The sequence below is a fragment of the Fundulus heteroclitus genome, chromosome 2, assembly GCF_011125445.2.
Source record: "Fundulus heteroclitus isolate FHET01 chromosome 2, MU-UCD_Fhet_4.1, whole genome shotgun sequence".
Classification (NCBI taxonomy): Eukaryota; Metazoa; Chordata; class Actinopteri; order Cyprinodontiformes; family Fundulidae; genus Fundulus; species Fundulus heteroclitus.
Window position 1 is genome coordinate 33,768,643 of NC_046362.1, and position 18,566 is coordinate 33,787,208.

Genomic DNA, 18,566 nt, shown 5'->3' on the forward strand with positions numbered 1-18,566 from the left:
TTTAATTATTTTTATTCTTTACGACAATAAATTCAGGAGAATGAAGCTAAAGGGATATGAAAATAAACTTGTAATATTGCAAAAATAAAAATATTACGAATACAAAGTATATTCTGAGATTAAAGTCCCTCTGATGCTGTTTAAGTGACTGAGTAACTGCAGATTTGCCACATTTAACATGGCGGACGCTCTGACGCATCGCAGAATAGGCAGACCCCGCCCAACGAAGCGTCTACTCTTATATTATGTCTATGATCAAGATCCCATAGCCGAGCCAGCTGGCAGGAAGCAGCAACTGCACCTGAATTTGAACACCAGAAAAGAGAAAACACAAACGAAGGCCACTGGCCGTAACACACCCATATTATTTAGTCCAGATGAAAATCAGTGGCCACCAGGCGGATGTACAGACTTTACAGGCACCGCCATGTCTGCAACCAAACAGAAACAGCTTGAACCAGTTCAATATTGAGCAATCAGCCAATGTGTAGATATTGTAATAGTATTCTCTTAATATGCACATAGTTGTGTTTTGGTACTTGTTTTTGCACACACAATGCATAGAGTCACATTTCAATTGTGAAATCAAAGGTTCATGTGACTAATATCCAGTTTTTCCACTGTTGCACCGTTATTTCCACTAATTGTTGCTTATGTATACAGTTATCATTTGCATTGTTTTTTGGCACACCCAGAGTCCTGGACTTAAAAAATGACAGATGATTATTCATAACATGTATAGGCTCACATTTCAAATGTCAAATTAAAGCTTTGCAGCATTTATTCACATAAAAGCCAAACAAGAGCATTAATTTTTGTACTTTTCATCTTTAAACTTCTCACAATTCCCATATATTGAGCAATAATCAATAACCAGATGTTGGAATGTCAAGTTCAAATACTCCTGACCATTTTACAGCCATAACAACATGTCCAAATTTTTAGCCTCAGTAGGTAAAGGGTAAAAGATAACATTTTGTTTTTCTTTTAAGGCAGGGCTGTTTTTTTTTTCTGTTTTACTGTCTTCAATCAGCCACACTCATGAGATCCTGCTGGATAAATTTGAAACATGTGAGGGAAATTTAAGAGAAATATATCCGTCAAAAAACTAAGTAATTTAAAACAAATATGCAGAATTTTCTCAAGAACAAGCCCTCATAAGTCAAAGTTAAAAACAAACACTTGTAGCAGATTACCATGACTGACGTCTGAGAACGGTTCCAGATCAGTGGATGTGGAGATGAAAACAACTTGTTTCTCCGTCAAATTTATATTCATAAAAACCTCATGTAGCATAAAATGGTAGCAGGTTGCATTGTCAAAACATGACGGAACAACACGAGAAACCTTGAAAAGCCTCACAATACGGTCAAAGTTCGATCAAACAATGATAAACTCAAGGGTTGCTACATCTTCATCGCCCAGGTTTCAGGCAGGAGTCGGGACAATCTGGGTGAATAAATCAATGCTTCTTTTACTAAACACAACAAGAACAGCAGTTAAAGACTGAACGCAGGTTTTTGATCTCTTGATTAAAAGTTTCGGCATTGGATCTGTGCAGCCGATGCCTCCCGCCAAACAAGAAATCTTTGCAAATGCTCTGAAATCTGATCATCAGGGCGGGAGCACCACAGGGAACTGTGCTGGGACGGTTTCTGTTCGCCCTCTACACTGCAGACTTCTCCATCAGCTCAACAGGCTGCCACCTTTCTCTGGTGGCTCTGCCGTAGTCGGTCTCTTTACAGACGAAGACGGGTCAGAGTGCAGACAGTGGATCCAGAGCTTTGGAGACTGGTGCCAACAGAACCACTTCATGTTAAATGTAGAAAAAACAAAGGAGCTTGTGTTGGACTTTTGCAGACCCACCTCACTGACACCGTGGTGAACATCCAAAGAACTGATGGATGTTGAGATAGTGAACTCCTCTAAGTACCTGTGGTGTTCACCTCGACAATAAACAGGAGTCACAACACGGATGCTGTCTGCAAATTCTCAGCTATCAGGGTCATCGCTACAGCAAATGGGCTTAAATCGGAGGCAACCGGACAACCGACACTTATCCAGGAGTCTTTGTCAGTTCTGGAGGCTCACGATGAGCAACCTGCGGTTGGAGCGCTGCTGTTTTTATGGACATGGAGGCGCATCATCCTGGGCGCATTCTAGGTCAGATGCAAATCAGGGGCCCACCTGTCACCGTCCTCTCTCTACAGACTCAGTGCAGGTGGTGGGAGACAAAAGGTCAGTGAGAAAAATCACAAGTGGATAATGTAATAAGCTGTTGTTGAGTTGCAGAGCTGTTTCAGTGACAGACTGCTGCATCCCAGATGCTCAAAGGAACGTTTCCACAGGTCGTTCCCCCCAGCTGCTGCTAGACTTTATAATCTCTGATGCTAGATTTTATAATCTCTGCCGCTCACAGCTGAATCAATAACTGCTTACGACATGCTAATGGTTACACGGGTTCTGATCCGATCAAGAATCGTTTACACGGTCTCTCAGATGCTAATGTACGCTTGCACAGTGGTGTTTTTTTCCACTGTTTATTGTACAGTTTATATTGAATATTTCAATATTTTTATATCCCAGTATGCCGTATTAATAATAATAGCGCAATATGTACTCTGGTATTTATTTTTACTTTCATTTTTGGCCTTTCTGATAAGCTCATCCTCTGTTACTTTAGAAATAACCTTAGTTTAGAGTAGCATGTTGTTTTCATTACTATAAATTGTGTCTTTGCTGTTGTCATACCCACATTTTACCATTGTGGGACAGTAAAGGAATTTCTCATACATCTTAAATTATTAAAATTTGTATCTTTTTTCTGTCTATATGGTTTAAACACCTGTCCCCTAAGACCAGCACCAATTCATGGGTCACCAGTCAAGTCTCTTTTGATTGAAATTAACATTCTTAGTTTAGATGGATGTCTTCAAGTCGTCTTTTTGTAAAGTGCCTTTTAAGACCAAATGAGTTGTAAATTGCTGCTATATAACTAAACTGAATTGAAGCTGAACTGAATTAATGTGGACACCAGAGCATTGATACTTCAGCTGGACGAGGACAGACTCTCTTGAGATTAAGTTTAAGGTTTTTTGCACTCTTTAATTTAGCTGCTGCAAAAGCCATACCGAGCAAATCAGAACCAGTCTTGTTTTTATCCAGTCCTGCATCAAATAATGTAACACTGCAAAAAGGGAACTAAAAGTAAGTTCCCAATGGAATGAACATGTTTACCACTAAAATAAGATAATTAGAAATCCTGCACTTGAAATAAGATGACGTAGATGAATTGTTCTTATTTTAAGTGCAAACATCTCATTCCATTGGCAAATAGTCTTAATTACTAGCTCAAATCAAGGAAAAATGCACTAATTTCAAGAAAAATTAGTTACTTTTAGTAATTTTACCTTTTTGCAGTGAAATTATAACCTCCAGTTAAAGATAATCGTGTGAAAACTTGCTGATCTATATTCTAAGAAAAGACGTTGAACCTCTTTGCAAAAACGATGCAGCTTGACGCGGTGATGGAAGTCAGAGAATCCACGGACCCGTTTTGCTCCACTTCTCTCTGATTGGGTCATGGAGGTAAGAGCTCTGGGTGAAGAAAACATAATCCAGGGAAGGGATCTTTGACCTTCACAGCTGTGTGTCTGGAAGGACATTAATTCTGGACATTTCAGGCCTTCTAAAAAGTTCCTCACGGCAACATTTTCACTCACTTTGCAGCTGGTTTGATCGGTTCTCTGAAACAGTGGACTATTTTGTATGAAACTGATGCAAAGCAGAAACCTGTCTTTCCGTTTTTCTGAACCTGCAGGTCGACACATGTTTGGGAGCGTGAGCCTGAATCTATTCATCTGCGCAGGAAAACACGTTATTTTCATTTTATTCCTGCCGTCGCCAGTCGAGGGGGAACATTTTTTTTTTCTTTGCTTCGGATCAAAAGTCCCAAACAGCCTTCAGTCTTTGACGAGGTGGGAGAAACACAAGAAACAGAACGCAGCTCATTCAGCAACACGCAGCTCCCTGCTTTCAATGGCATCCACCTGTGACGCTCTGACACTCGATGGCCTCACACCCTGAACCAACATAACTCCTGCACATCTGTCACAAATCACAGAGCAAGACAGAAGATCTGAGCAGCGCTTACAGGATGCAAACCAATCCATCCATCCATGCAGAATGGAAGTGACGCTGACAGCCGGTGAGGCTCGCCAACAGGGGATCCGATCATAAGCGACCACGCTGTTTTTAGCATCGCTGATGTTTGGTGACCAAACAAGACGACATCATCAGCAGTAAAGGCGAGAGATTCTCTGAAAAAGTCTGTCAGGCAGGAGACTGAGAGAAATTTGGCCTTGCCAAGTCATAACTAATGTGCTCATGAAACGCTGAGTAGGAAGGAGTTCAGAAGCCATCGTGATCTCTATATAGAAACATCTACACCTTTGGTTCTCATTACCAGAGGTGAAGTTTGGATAAGAGACGGACTCATAAATCAAGAAGTTCCCCTTCAACTCCACAAGCCCAACAGACCGGAGCAACATACTCATTACTGTAGATAAAGCCCCAATCTGTTCTCCGTCAAGGAGAAATCGCTCAAATGGGTTTATTTTCTGTCATGGATCCAACAAAACATATGGTCCAAATTATAAAAAAAAAAAAGGAGCCTCTCTCTAAACTCCAGTAGTTATAGATCACAATAATAAGGCGCAGCGTCTTCATTGCTGCTGCAAAGCTCCCATCAATCTGTGAAACTCATGGAAAAGATTTTAAGCCATTCAGACTTTTCCTGTCGGAGCGGTTATTCATTTCCAACCCGACAATAGTAGCTGAACCTTTCCAGGTGAGGACCCCAGGCCTCAGACTCAGAGTTGCTCAAATTAATCATATCTTTAAAATCTACCAAGACTTTAAAAAGGTCGACCGGCCCATCCTTCTGCTCCATCTCGGAGTCGCTTCTGAGCAATTCACCAAGCTTCTTAAAATCAAGAGTCCCCTCCAAACATTGAAGAATCTTTTTTCTTTTGATCGTTTTAGAAAGGAAATTCTCAAAATCATGGAAATGATTAAAATCACAATATGAAGTAGGTGAAAATCTATACTGACCAGAGCATTATATGACCTGGTCCATCCGTGTCATTAGTGTCTCTGTTACCTTAACGAGCTCCACCAATCAGCAAACCCACCAGTCAGCACATTGTGAATACAAATTAGAATAAAGGTGAGGAAAAATGTATATTACAAGAAAAAAGAAAATTAGGAGAGACAGAAAAATAGAGAAATATAAAAGGAAAATTAAGCATAGAATAAAATGAGTAATATATATTCAACTTTTATTTAAAAAGAGAGTTAAATATCAATTGAATATTTTCATGTAACAATAAAATATAACATTCTTGATAGGTACGTTGTCTTCTATAAAAATGGAGAGAACTCCGTGTCTTCATGTGGCCCTCGGCTAAATGATCCAAAAGAAATGATTTTGGTGGAGCCTTGGGAAACAATCATTTTCAATATTCTTGGACAATCGTGTCCAGTTTGTCCATAATGTAATGCCTTTCCATATTTAGGTTTCTGAATGGCCTTCTTGTTCTCTGAGAACTTATTGAGTTAACCTTTTCTTCATCCCTCCAGCAGAAAAACATCCGGATGGGCATTCCACTGCGGAGACGACGCTTGTAGCGTTGCAGTTTGCCAAATGATTCATTCAGCTGGAAGAGATTCAGTTACTTCTACCACACCGGCACACTGGCGGCAGCATCAGTGCTTGCTGCAGAAGGACCGTAGGTCAAGATGTTTGCTCTGACAGAGGAAGATAGCTTCTTACCACCTTGTCCGTTTACAACATGCTAATGGCTGCACAGGTTCTGATCTGATCATTGTCTCTCAGATGCTGATGTCCAATTGGACACCTTTTTATTTATTTTTTTGCTGCTCTGGGTGTTGCTTGTGTATATTACATATTTTCTCTCACCGTTGTCTAAATCGGGTGCCGACTTTCCCCAATTTAACTTGAATATTAAACATTTTTACCTGAATATGCCATGTCATCATATTATCGATAATGGTGCAATACTTACTCTGGTTGCAAATTTTTTTTTTTTACTTTTATTTGCAGTTTTTTTGATAAATTCATTCTTTCTTGCTTTGGAACTAACTTTAGATTATATTAGCTGCTTTTTTTCCATTATTACTGATTTAGCGCATACATCTGTCTGTGTTTGTGCCATTTGCCGGTCTGTATTTCATAAGCTCCATTACACAGAATCCACCTTACTTTAATTTTCTAGTGACGTTGTAATGTCTGCAGACTCTGGAGAATTAACAGTAATGGTTCTTCCGGATGTTACATCGATCAGCCTTTGACACTGTCTATCACAGTATTTTGATTAATAGGCTTCACAATGTAGTCAGTCTATCGGGTAAGGCTCTACAGTGGTTTAAATCATATCTCTCTGGACAATCTTTTAGTGTTTTGGGAAACCAGTTCATGTCCGACTCAAAATACCTGCTATGTGGGGTACCACAGGGCTCTGGCTTGGGACTTATTCTTTTTCTTTTATTTAATTTATCCCTCGGCCAGATAATCAGGCAGTTTCCTGCTCTGTCTTATCGTTTCTATGCTGATGACATTCAGCTCTATTGTTCTTTTAAGCCTACTGAATATTTTAAGGTTGTCCAGCTTGATAAACTGTGTTAATGATATTAAACAGTGGCTTTGTGACAACTACTTGCTGTTTTATCTTTTTATTTTGTGTTGTTTTATGGTTGTTGTTTTTTTATTGTGAAGTACTTTGTGGTTTTACCCTGTGAAAGGTGCTATATTAATAAAGTTTACTTTACATTGCCACGCCTGCATTGCCCCATTGTGAGACAATAGAGGAGTTTTTATCCTAATGAGGCTGATGAAAACCAAGCAGGATTGCAATATATGGGCCAGACTTGGTTTTATTTGAACTGTGAGGTATAATAAAGGTATTTGAATATGTTGTTTTACTTTTGTATTTGTATTATTCTTGTAGTTTTTGCCTTTTCTGTTCTTTATGATTTTAATAAAAAATATTGGTCATAAATTTCACATAATACCCATCATGAACAAAAAGGTTTCTTTATAATTTGACATTGTAACAAATGTCTTTGTTATAACAACTCGACATTAACCAAGAAATCATCACCCATCATAAGTATGCCAAAACAGGTCTAATCATAAACCTTTAAACAGTTATTTAGATGGATATGTTGAAATTACACTACACTTTCACATGTGATTGGTCTCAACTTTGGCTGTTTTGAGACCATTTTAATGGTGTCATTAATTTTTCTCCTTACCTCAAGTAAAACAGAACATGTAGAACCAGTTGTAAAGATGTCATTAAGCGTTATCATACTGACAAACGCTTTAATAACAGAGTCATTAGTGTTTACCGTTCTGCTTTACTTGTAAGGGGAAATAATGACAATTAAAATGGTGAAAGCCTTTTCGTCCCTCATATTTAAAGAGTTAATTTTCAAGTGATAAATCCTCCCCACGGAGACATTTGTTCACCGGCACACGGCACGGAAAGGACAGACGTTTCCTCTTTTAGGTCAGAGAGAACCAGCAACAACACATTGAAACATGTATCTGAGACTAATTTCCCTCACTGCCGTTCTTTTAGGACTTCACGTCAATACCGGCATCGTTAGTCATTCTCTACTTCAAAGAAAAGCTGGCACAGACAATGTACAGTAAATCAGCTCCTCTTTATTAGCACAAAATGTCTGCAGAGATCTATTGTGAACGCCCGATTCCTGCAACAGGAATGAAAAACATACGCCTGCCGGCTAAAGTCAAATGCATGGAAATGTCAGAAGCTGTGGAATATATATCTGTTATTCACTGAAAAAAGTCATCTGGAAATAGAAGTGCCTCCTTTTTTCCTCTACAGGATTAAAAACAGAATCAGATTAATTAATTAACTGGCCTTCATCGGTGTGCATAAGGGTGTGTGGTGACGCAACGCCAGGGTGAAACGGCACCACCAAAGACCTCAGAGAAGGTGCTATCCAAACTATTTGAAGTCCATTAGTTTACCGAGAGAAACATTATTGTCAAGCGAAACAAATTGAGGCTGGCCTGGAAATGCTGGCGGATGGATGGATGGATGGATGGATGGATGGAGTTGACATAAAGGTGGCCGAGCACCAGCTGCAGTTTTTTAAGGCAGGCGAGTGAAAAATGAGTCACGAACCAAGTGCCCGTCCAAAAGCTGAGGTCAGCTGGCTCATCCTTCGTCGTCCGACCACTAGAGACATCCTGAGGAAACATTTTTCCACCAGGCAGTTGTTTACTCAGATTTCAAGCTTGCTTGGCCTTGAATGGTGGCTAGCTATCTGGTCGAAATCCAAAAAATCTCAATTTGATCAACGAATGCACTGTACAGGCAGTACCAGATTACAACGGCGACATTCTAGTGTTTCGCTTTGGGAAGAAGGCTGCGGGTGTTTAAAATGCAGTCAGAAGAAACCCGGAGGTGTGAAAAGTAACTGAAAAATGAGATGTGGTGAGAGAGAGCAAGACTCTCAGTAGAAAACAGGAAGGCTTAACAGGGTACAGCAAAGTCGCTCCGTTTTATCACTTTGAGCTTTTACATCGGCCGACATCAGACGTTTTCTAAGATGTCGATCCGATTTCAATCTGAAAAACTCACAAAGACAGAAGAGCAATTAGAAGAATTATTTGATATAATAATTTCAACTTTGGCACTTAGACCTCGGCAGGAAACATGAATGCTGATTTATACTTTAAAGGCATACTATGCAACATTTTTCAGTTAATTAATGTGTTCCATACCGTTTTGGATGATTAAATGAGTCATTTCAGGTCGAACAAAGGTTTTCTCGGCCGCCCTAGTGGTCTGTGGGGGAAATACCGCACTTGCAATTGCAAGAGCCCTCGGCCCGCACACACAGGCTCAGAAGTCTGGTGCAAGACCGCGAGAGTCGGTCTTGCTTTACGGCGAGAACTCCATGTGTTTTTTCCCTGCCATTCACTATATGCACGCGCGAAAGCAACAAAGAACCGCGTGTTATCGTCAAATAAACATGCAAGCATATTGAGTTTTTATTATTATTATTATTTTTATTTTTATTATTATTATTACTATTATTATTATTATTATTATTATTATTATTATTATAATTTTATTGTATTTTATTTTATTTATTTATTTTTTATGAATGTTGGTGAGGCGGTTGCGTGAGCTTGGCGAGGCGGCCGCCTCGCCAAGATAGCGCTGCGGGAAACCCTGATGTTCATACTTTCACTGTGTTAGTCATTGTTTGTACTGCCGTTTTTTTGACTTTTCGTTGCGTTCGCCTGTCTGCTAAGCTCAAAACAACCGCGCCTGGCTTGACGGAGAAACCAGAACAGCTGAACATCTTTATGACAGTGCACCCTGTTCGCCCTCTGGGGGGAGCCTCGCTGGAAAATCAACCCCGGTTGCATTGTATACCTTTAATGTACATAAGCAGATGTATGAGAGTAGGAATATTTCCCTCAAGCCTGAAACTGGTGGTAAGTTGAGATAGATGAATTTGGTTAATCCATAAAGGCTGGTTTGCAAGGTGATTTGCATGAGCTAAATGTCCAACTTGATAACAAGTTTGCATAAACTGTCCATGATGAGCAAGCATGAAGCGACTGTGGAGAGAAAAAACTCCCCTTTGGGAAGAAACCTCTGGCAGAACCAGGCTCAACATGGCGGTCTTCTGCCGGACCGTTTTAGAGAGTGACAGGGAACTCCATGAGAGTCCAGGAGGAACTACACTCTGTTAGGGGCGAGGTTGAAGGAGCGTCGAGGAAAAGTCAGATGGAATGTGCTGCGATGGTGGAGAAGGGGATGGAGGTGGGTTGAAATTATCGTCTGAATCGTAATTCGACATAGTGCGGCTATTCTTGCGCTTGCTGAAAAGCAGGCTGAGAGATGATTTGGAGTTGCTTTTAAGGTGAACGCTGGATGATGATTGGGTTTCGTGGAGGTGCGGCTCGAAGAGGATTGGCTGCATCGAAGGTGAACCGGCCTCTGATTGGATGGAAGTGAGCAAGAGTTTCTTCAGTTGAATTTCCGCCTTTAGCTTCATAAGTAAAACTGGGCTGATATTAGTCAGCAGTGCTTATTTCTGTCCTGTTGTCGTTTGTGTGTGTTTCAGGAGGGTTTCTTCTGCGCTGTATTTGTTTGGACATCTGACACACTACAAAAAGGGAAGTAAAAGTAAGTCGAATTTTCTTGAAATGAATGTATTTTTTCTTGATTTAAGCAGGTACATAAGACTATTTGCCAATGGAGTGAGTATTTTTACCCCTACAATAAGATAATTAGACATCCTGCCCTTGAAATAAGATGATAGAGATGAACTGTTCCTATTTTAAGTGCAATAATCTTATTCCATTGGCAAATAGTTGTATTTACCTGCTTAAATCAAGGAAAAATACATTTATTTCAAGAAAATTTGACTTACTTTTAGTTCCCTTTTTGCAGTGCAGTGATGCAGTTGAAAGGCACGGGAATTATATTTATTATATATATTACTGGCAAAAATCGGTTATCAGCCATAGCAGCAATATTAATGTTGGATATCCATTTCGGCCTAAAGTTTCACATCCTTACTTTTAACCAACCGTCATGATACGTTCTGGATCTTTGATGTTAAAGTTCATGATGAGATAATTAGAAAAAGACTGAACAAGTAGGGCGGGTTTTATAAGAACTGAAGGAAAAAGGAGGAACCATGAGACTCCTGGATCTTTTGGCGTCGTACAGATGGAACCAGAGCTTTGACGTCTGGCTGTAAAGCACAGAAGCATGTTTGGAGAAAATCAAACAACATATCAGCACAAATGCCTCCAATCAACTATCAAAGCACGCTGCAGGAGGGATGATGGACCACATGGAGCCACAGGACCACATGGGCATTTAATGGCTCAGGAACTCCTCTGGGTACCAAATTCTTCCAGTTGTAAGGGAGAGCGTCCGTCCGACAGCTGAAGCTCGACCAAACTGGATCACCAGCAGATATACAACAAGAGGGCATGAAAAGAGGGCATTCCTGCTCAGAGCGGTGCGGAAATTACTTTCCTCAAACCTCAGCCAGTTCCTCCACAATATGGTGAGAAACCGAAGAAGTCCAGCAGAAACTTAGCTGCAGCAAAGCGTGATTCTACAAGCTGCTGGGTCGCGCTACAACGGCGCGTCAGAGGTTAAACTCTTTTTTTTTTTACTGCACCGCGTTTCATCCCTCCGTCGTTGGAAAGAAAGGCAATGTTTTCTTTAATTAAGCTCTAATTAAAAGCCAAATATGTCCACATTCCAGGAGGAGTTTCGGTTCTGCTTACATACAAAGAGAATGTGGCAGTAACCCGACTTATTTAACAAAAAGAACCCTCCTGATCTACTGCAATGAGCAGACACCAGCTGCTGCGTAGGGCCCTCATACCATCAGGGGCCTCCCATAAAGGCTTGAATATGAACACCTACCTATTTATACTCTGTTCATTGAGAATAATCCTCTTAAAATCCTTTTGAAGGTTTCAGCATGGATAAAAGTAAAAAAAAAAGTATTTAAATTAAAGGCACTTTGTTGTGTTATCATAGTTACAATCTGACTGTACGAGTTTAAACTTTTATTTTTTATTGAGCTCAGTAAATAATACCCGATTATCCATGAAAAGCTACCAGAGGTGGCGATGGTCTTAACAGACAAAACAGGCCCCAAATCAAATCTGCTCAGGCCCCCCCAATAACGACCCTGGGCACTAAGATAACGATCCGATAAATCCCGTTATGTTGTAATGTTTTCCCGTCAACATCTCATACCTCATCTGATAAAGCCGGCGGTGATTATTTGTGCACTTACTCATGGGCTGAAGCGAACGCTGATGTATCCCCGCTGACTGTGGGGTCAGATTTGTTCGTCGGGAGTTAAAACAACATTCCTCGGATCTGCTGGCAGAGAACCAACCGTCCCCACAGACATTTTCAAGGCATCCTAGCAGATTTAATGTTTAGCAAAAACCTTCAGTGGAGGCTCCTGCATTTTTTCCACATTCCCACAAAGTAATCCCTTTAATTCAGGTCAGCTGTACAGCAGGAGTGTGGTTAAATAAATTGCAAACAACCATTTATAAGAACTGCTTAATATTCAGCAGTAATGAAACCCACAAATGTAAATATCCTCAAAAAGAAAAGAACAACAGTGTCCATATGTGCAAGTTTGACTGGAGGCGACTGTGTCTCGGTGTTGGAGTCATCTGTCTGTTAACACTTTGACATAATTACACAAGGAGGCCGACGTTTTCCCTTTAAACGCCTCAGAAATCATGGATTTGAAGGCATTTAGCCATGAAAACACATTTATTCAACATACAGTCCGGGTCAGAAGTTTCCGTCCAGGCATCGTGGAGATAGAGGAAAGCAATTGATCTGGGGCTTTCAGTGAGTTATTTAGGTTGTTTTAATTTTTTCAGGGCGGAATAACTATAAAACATACAACCTCAATGATCGCTAAAACTATTTATCGTGGATTTTCTCTAGTCCACACAGGATGAAAGGTATATATACAGACACAAAAATATGCATCTGAAAAAAAGACCCATAACTTTATTTTTTCTGCCAGAGTGACACTAACTCTGATTTTTTTTTTTTTTTTTTACTGTTTTAGGTCAGATTGGATTACAAAAATTATCTCTTTTTGATCAATTTGAGAACAATAATAATTGGAAGAGTGGTGGCCTGGTGGCTAGAGAGCAGGATGCTTGCATCCTGAAGAAGCTGCAAAGTTCTGGGTTTAAATCCCACACTGCAAAAACAGAACTAAAAATAAGTTTAAAAAAATTAAATAAGTATATTTGTCCTTGATTTGAGCAGGTAAATTAAATAATCTGCCAATGGAGTAAGATTTTTGCATTTAAAAAAGGAACAACTCATCTCCATCATCTTATTTCAAATGCAGTATATCGAATTATCTTATTTTAGGGGTCAAAATACTCATTCCATTGGCAGATCATCTTATTTACCTGCTAAAATCAAGGACAAACACACTAGTTTCAAGAAAACTTTACTTATTTTTAGTGCAGTGCACATACTGACCAAGACCCTTAGTCCCAGAATGCTCCCCGGGCGCCACGTTGTTGCAGCAAAAACGATTTTGTTAATGTTGGAGTGCTTTCCTTAATGTTGGAGTGCTTTGCACCTCAGGGCCACCGTAGAAACCTGTGGAGGTATTTTAATGCAGCGCCTCAAACACTCTGCTTCCCATTTTGACATTGTGGGAAAAATATCAAGAAAGCAGCCAAGACATCAGGGAGAGAGAATTGTGGACCTTCACTGGTCTTGTTCATCCTTGCGGACAGTTTTCTGACGCCTAGACGTGTCACATTTATCCGTTTGATGCAACCATAAACACCACAGGAATTTCCAGCCTTCATACTGTTTAGAAAGGAGATGGTACAAAAACAAGGATGAGATTCAGACAGGCTCAACAAAATCCTCCATCCTGCTAAGTATCATCGGTTCAGGGTGCTGGTGGTGTTCCAATGCTGGGGCTGTGATTCCTAGGCCCTATAGAAACCCATAGAATATTGTGGCTGGTAATCTTCATCCATTTATCATCACAGCATACTCATCTTCAGCTTCTAGCAGGAAGATGTGCCACGATCTCTGGAGTTTTTGAGCACGACAGTGAGTTTTCTGTTCCCTATTGACCTCCACAGTCACCAGATCTCAATCCAATAATGGTTTTCTTCTATTATAACCTGCCAGTCTCTACAAGGTTCAGGCCTTCATAGCAAGATGGCCCAAAAAGCAACATGACGTCATTATTCGTCTGTATTTTCCCCATCACCACCTCGTTGGACCACGGCGCTGACGTTGCAGTTACAGCTCAACTCTGGAACCCTCTCCGAGCGGATCCAGGAAGCTGGAACCAAGTACCACGGCCTAATGGAAAACTATAAAAACCGACCCAAGTGGAAAAGGGGCTTAAAGCACATTTTGAGGCGAGGAGGAACAAGCATCATGGAGGTGTACCCAATAATATGGCCATAATAAAACCCCACTAAATAGTTAAAGGTGCCTTAGCACCACAATCAGCAGGCTCCTTGAACCATTCTGTCTGGACATTTGACCACTCCTCTGGGCGGAAATGGTACACTTCAGTTAAAAGGGTTTGTTTCATGCAACAGAACCAGTTTTTAAACATAATCCACAAATTGTGTGAGTTTAGGATCTTTGTCCTCCTTCAGACCCCCAGCTGTGTCCAGGTTTCACCCACCCAGCTGTTGATTAAATGTAAAGTCTGAGAATTAGGAGGCAGTTCTATTTCTTCATTGTTTTATCCGCTTTGTTTCATCCACCAGCAGCTCTGGCAGTGAAACAGCCCCACATCATGATGCTGCCACCATTTCACTTAAAAGCTGAGAAGCTCTGGAAGCCTCACCACGACTGCAATCACGCTTCTCGTCATCGTGGCCAAACTTTGCTGCGTCTGACCAGGATACTTTTCACCAGAAGACATTTGGCTCTGTTAAACTATAGGCCTGTTCACGGCCTCCCCTGGTTCTTTTATCTGGTGTTGTAGACTTCTTTAGTAATAAATAGACTCTTCAAACCGTAACTATATTTTACCATATTTAATCTAAAAGAGAGAGGAATGTTTACAGATTCAGTACTGGGTTCTCATAACAACTCAACGCAACCGGTACCTGAGAACTTCGTTTGTTCTCTCCCACAGACATTTTATAGGAAGCATGTGTCCACCCATTCAGGAGTAGGCACAGTATAATATCAGTGTTTCCCTTCATCACGTTGGTGGAGAAGATCATGCTATAATGCAGACATGTCCTAGCTGACACATAACAGTCATTCTGTCCAGTCTAGGTATATTAGACACTTTGCCTTCAGAGTCCGTTTATCTGTAATTTCCATGCATGACAACCACCTTTGCAGTCCAGTCTCTGTAATGTCATAATCTCTTCCAGCTGGTCCATGTGGACGGCAGCAGGTTTCGGTCCAGTTTGGAGCTGCTGATTCTGGAGAAGTCGGACCCTCCCAGTCAATAAAGACTTTAAACGGGCTTCAATTTGGAAGTTGAAACCCAGAGTTAAGCAGTTTGATCCTGCAAGGTTATCTGGTTGTTTCCTAGCATCCTAACCAGCTTCCGTTTATGGGAGCGGGGGAGTCTAGACCTTCAACCCAGCCATGGGGAGAGAGAGAAATCGGAAAACAGTTTCATAATTTGGATAATCCTTAAACCTGTTTGAACTGAGCATTGCAGAATCAGCAGGCAGTACGAAAAGAATATCCCAACCTGTTAAAAAATACAATTCTCATTCTTAGATCTTCACTCAGCTCCTTGGATGTTCCCATTGTTGGAACTGTCGGCAAATAAAGTTGCTAATGATGCAAAGAGAAACTCGCGGTTGCATTCAATCATTATAACTAGCCAGCAGTGAACAGACCTTGTCAAGTTAAAGACCCTCCAGATCCTTCAGCCACACTGGATGTTTTAGGAGCCATTTCCTCCTCTTCTCTCTGACCCCCTTTTATAGGAACCACAGTAAAGTTAACACTTTCAAATTAGAAAGTGGTGTTGGGGAAGGTTGTTAAAGATGTTGTTATCACCTTTTCAGCTCAGCTCTTTTCCAGCCACTACAGGCTGGAGAGAAGCCCACCTTTAGTGCAGAAAAACTCTGCTCCGTACTACAATCACTCAGTAACACCAAACAGTCTGAACTCATTCAGCTTAAATGCAGCATGAGAACATGAGGTTTTGACAGAAGTAGTTTATCTGCAGGTTTATTAGATATACTGTTTAACCCCCCCCCCCCCACACACACACACACACACACCCAGAGAGTGCTAAAACTGTTCTCCTGACATATCTCAACAATGACCTGAAGCCAAAAGTATTGACTCGTTTTGCAGCAAAGCATGTCCTCAGAACACATCTTCATCTCTCTTTTTAACACTTCCTGACAGTAATGACATCTCTCCCACTCGTACTGTTCAGGGGTGACGTACATCTTGATCCCATTAAAGCTTTTCTCAAGGAGGAAATGCTCTTTAAAAACAAAACAAAAAAGACCTCCGGGAAACCGCGGCGATAAGTATTCAAGACGGACAAACGCATTCGCAATCACGTTCGCATGACACGCAGATTACAGGCTTTCCGGCCATCCTGTCGCCAAACTGAGCCGTGACACATTTGTTAATGCAAAAGGAGACGATCTGAAAGCGGCAAATGTTGGTTTAACATGGTCTGCATGGAGAAGATCAAACCCCGAGTCCAGACCACGGAGCGGCTGGCAGACAATGAAGGAGCTTTACGGATGATTGGGAGACTGGCACATCTATGGGACCAGTGCAGAGACAACCAAGAGATCCGTCTTCAAGGACCATCTCTGACTTCATAACGACACCCAATGTTTCTATGAGATTCCAGAGAGGGTAAAACTAAAACGGAGTGCTGAAAACCTCACCTAAACCCAAAAGCTCTGGATGCAATTTGTTATAAAACTAGAAGGAGAACATTTGAAGGGCGCCAGTGCTACTACTGCCCAAATATCCTACAATAAAGATGCCTTGGAGACACATTAGACAACCTTACAAGCACGTAATAAGAGTTACGGGTCACTAAATGGTTGCATATGAATTCCTGTTTTCTATCTCAGCTTTTGATATTTGGGAACCAGGGCTGCACGACATTTTAAAATTATTGTCAAATGTTGTAATGACCATATTGAGAGCAAGTAACTCACTACTCCTTTTCTTCTCCACCATCACAACATGCCAACTACCGTCCTTTAGCTGTACGATGTGGGTCTCTTCAATCAGATAGATAGATAGATAGATAGATAGATAGATAGATAGATAGATAGATAGATAGATAGATAGATAGATAATATTATCTATATTTATACGCTAATTCAATAATATATATCGATGATAGAAAAAAAGGGTCAATAAAAAGTTCAATAGAATAACAGTTTTCCTTCCTGTTGCATTTTAGCCATATAGGTTGATATTACAGTCGTTACATCCTCCCAACAAATCACAACGCAGACCCAGTAACCAAGCTCCGCCCCCTTGAAAGAGTTCAGAGAGCACCCGTTCTTTTTCTTTTTTTAAAACTTGCAGTTTTAGTAAACAGTTAGTTGAATAAATGTTTGAGTTTGAATTCAGTGTTTGTGTGTCTGGATCTAAAAATAGGTCGCTAAGAAACAGCATAAAATGGCCAGGACTGCATTTAAAATATGTTCTGAATTTGTTGATAATTATCGCTAACCATCAATAAGATTTGTATTTTATCAATCTGCATTTTTTCTATATCATTCAGCCCTAATTTGCAGATCAAAATACACTTGATGACAGAATTTGAAGCATTGAGTTTATTTACTGTTTATTACGGTAATCTATTCTGTATTTTTCGCCAGATTATGGTGATTTTGGAGTTGTGATGATGGGGCCCTTAATCTGGCCCGGCCCATGCTCTTTCTATGATGTCACCCCCCAGACCGTGCATGCAGCTCAGTCAAAGCAAATCACCAAAATACTTTTAGCCGCTTCAACTTCACAGTTGTCGCCAAACATAAATCTCACAACCAAGTCCAGCTCTCACTATGCATCTGCAACAACCAAAACTCTGCGGACCCTAATCAATTCTGTGCCTTTTAGATGCAAAAGGAAGATTTCCAACTTGTGACAATATCCTGGAGAGAGACTGCAGACTACAGTTCGTGCCACTGTAATTATGGGGAGTGGTGGCCTAGAGGTTAGAGCACAGAGCGTCGGTCCCTGGGGGTTCTGAGTTCAACTCCCACAAGTTGCCATTCTGGGTCCCTGAGCAAGACCCTTAACCCGTGTTTGCGCCGCAGAGTGGCAGCCCACTGCTCCCCAAGGGGATGGGTTAAGATGCAGAAGTGAACTTCTCCATTGTGAGATCAATAAAGTTCAATTATTATTATCTGACTGTTTTTAATGTTTGCTTTTAGTTTCTATTTTTTCATGTTCTATTTTGTTTATACATTTTATTCCTACTTTATTCCCTGTATTTTAATCATGTAAAGCACTTTGCATTGTCTCTGTACTGAAATGTGCTATATAAATAAATTTGTCTTGCCTTGCCTTGAACCATGATTTATACCATGCAGCTGCGTTCAGACTCGGATCAAGCGAGGTCGGAGCTCAGAGCGTGGTGAAATCCAGACAGCCTGGGCGGGATCGCCGTTGGAATATGACGTCTGAGGATGCCGGATGGGGGAAACAGCAGGATTAACCAGTCTGATGAGTTGTAACAGCAAGCTGTGTGATTCCCATCAGACTCAAGGAGGTTTTCCTGCCATCCAGCCACATCTCAATCGGTCATGAAGAGAGCGGGACCACCTGTAGTGAACCAATTGTGTCCCAGTCTTGGTCACAGTCAGCACATACGGAGGCACAAGATAAGAAAAGTCAGAAATTTATCAGGAAATGTGAAGTAAAACTCATGCAACTCCTGCCGAGCCGTGACTGGATGTCGGCTGG

At 40.9% G+C, this 18,566-nt stretch overlaps 1 protein-coding gene across 2 annotated transcripts in view; it reads right to left on the minus strand.

The window, feature by feature from the left end:
• The window catches only part of il34 (interleukin 34), a 93,419-nt gene that overhangs the window by 38,606 nt on the left and 36,247 nt on the right, over positions 1–18,566 (minus strand). The window lies entirely within an intron of this gene.